The sequence below is a fragment of the Plecotus auritus genome, assembly GCF_963455305.1.
Source record: "Plecotus auritus genome assembly, chromosome: 5".
Classification (NCBI taxonomy): domain Eukaryota; kingdom Metazoa; phylum Chordata; class Mammalia; order Chiroptera; family Vespertilionidae; genus Plecotus; species Plecotus auritus.
The window spans coordinates 39082679-39085012 of NC_137776.1; the positions used below are offsets into that span (position 1 = coordinate 39082679).

Sequence of the window (2334 nt, forward strand, 5' to 3'; positions counted from 1 at the left end):
TGAAATCCTCCCCGGAATTCTGCGGAGTTTCCTGGCCCAGCTTCTCAGCAACGAGCCCCGTTTTCTCCTCTTCAGCTGAGTCCAATGTGCACAATGTCTCGGTCTCCAAATGTGACGCTGAATACGAGATTCAGTCTGTCTGTTGGCCAAAGGAGGCTGTGCGTGGGGCCCGGGCATCCACAGGCCTCTCCTGACGGATCAGAAAAACAACAAACCAAACCCAGAGGCCCAGTGCCATCTTCTCCAGGGCTCTGCCCCAGCGTCCCTGGTCTGGAATGGGAAGACCCCCCTGGCTCTCAGTTCTGGGTTCAGATTGTAAAGTCGGGGTGTGAAGGGCGCAGCAGGACCCACCACCAGTGTGTTCTAGTTTAGGCGGTGCCTGAAATAGTCTGTATAGCCAAACAGATTTTCCTAAAGTCCCTAAATTTCAGTTTGTAAAAGTATGACATGTATTATTTAATTCCTACTACTTAAGCTATGAAAAATTTTTTGTGAACATTTTGGTATTTTATAATCCGTGTTCCATTATATTGTGATACTTTTTAAACTCGCTATTTGAAGTGACTTTATTTTTTATTTTTTGAAAGGAGGACTGAGTGTTTATTTCCATGCCCAACCCAGCACAGACCTGGTAGACAGTGGTACCAGAGGGCAAAGAGGGAAGGCAGTGGCAGATGAAGCCGGGCCCTGTGCCAGGCGGGCAGCCAGGCCAGGCCAGCAGGAGGCTCAGTACAGGAGCAGAAAAGAGGTGGGCCAGGTAGGCAAAAGCTGGAGGCACCAGGGGAGCCTGGGCAGGAGGAAGAGAGAGGCAGAGAGGACAGCTGGCCAGCCAGCGCCGGGCTACGACTGCACGTTGAGCACGTGGGCAGAGCGCTGGTGGTGCCAGTCCTGGAGGCGGGTGTAGCGTGGGCTCTGCAGCTCCAGCACATACTTTTCCCTTGACTTCTTCAGGTGCTCCTCATCCGGGTCTTGCATGAACTCGGTGCCCGTGAAGTGGGCAAGGATGCGGAAGGAACGGGATTGGCCCAGTGGCCACCAATCTTCCGTGACTTCCATCAGCCGCTGCTTGCTAATGTCTGGAACCAGCGGTCTGAGCGGCTGTCCATTCGGCTGTGGGGTGCTGTCAGCCAGCAGGGGCGCCCCGAAAAGCCGCGCTGTCTTGTTGAGGGAAGTGCTGGGTGCAAAAGTGTACCCGGGGGGGTCCGAGGCAGGGGCCACGGCCTTCCGACGTTTGCTCTGAGCCAGTTGGACCATGCTAAGACCTAGGCTGAGGCGCTCCCCACAGGCTTGGATCTTGTTTTGGGCTTCAGTGTGCGTAAGGCGTCCAGCATTCTCACCATCAATACTCAGCACCCAGTCGCCAACAGCTACCCCAGCCTGTGCAGCTTTGTCTCAGGCGTGAGCTGCGAGATGGAGCGGGGCACATTGAAGTCCTTGCCCCTTGCAGCCGAAAGCCCCAAGGGGCTGGTCCCTCCAGCACCACCTTGAAGGAATCCATGGTGCCTGCCCCTGTTCTGCCCTGTCGGGGCACTGCTCGAGGGCAGGCTCCAAGGAGCCGCCTTGGGATCAGCCACCGTGTTCTGCTGAAGTGATTTTAGATTTACATCAGATAAGCCAAAGAGAAGAGAGGTTCTCACAGCTTTTCACCAGGAACCTCGGTGCCAACATCTCACATCACCAGCACCCCCAGTTCCGCCATCTCGTGTCACCAGCGTATCAAAGCTGAAGAGTTAACACTGCTTAACGCTCTCAACTCAGCCACAGTCTTTATTCAGCTTCACCAGTTTCTCACTGACACCCTTCTCTGTCCAGGATCCAACCGGGTCCCACACTGCCCAGTCCTGTCTCCTCAGTCCGCGCCATCTGGGACGCTCCCGTCCTTCCCGGGCCTTACGACTTTGATGCTTTGGGGGGTACAGGTCAGGCATCTTGAAGAATGTTTGTTAATTGGGTTTGTGTGATGTTTTCTCAAGATTAGATGGGCGCAATACTTGCCCTCCCCAAGAACCTAGACTCGATGTTTGTCCTTCTCAGGTCATAACATTAGGGCTACCGAAGGTCAATCCATCTCCTTGACGGTGATGTCGACCTTGATTACCTTTCGGCTCCACTGTAATGACTATTTTCCCCCGATGGAGATGCAAATACCCATTTCTCCAGGCATTTAGCATCCTTATGGAGCTCTTCCTGCAAGAATTATTACTGTGGCATGTTGATTTTCTATGACTCTCTTAACAGTTATTTTTAAATTAAACTTATTGGGATGACATTGTTTAGTGACAAGTAAGTGTCAGGGTACAATTCTATAACACATCATCTAAATATTGCACTGTG

At 52.7% G+C, this 2334-nt stretch overlaps 1 pseudogene across 1 annotated transcript; it reads right to left on the reverse strand.

The window, feature by feature from the left end:
* Positions 1-806: 806 nt before the first annotated feature.
* LOC308248899 (PDZ and LIM domain protein 7-like) lies at positions 807-1498 on the reverse strand (annotated as a pseudogene). The gene has a single exon. The product of its transcript is annotated as a PDZ and LIM domain protein 7-like (transcript).
* Between the last annotated feature and the right edge of the window lie 836 nt (positions 1499-2334).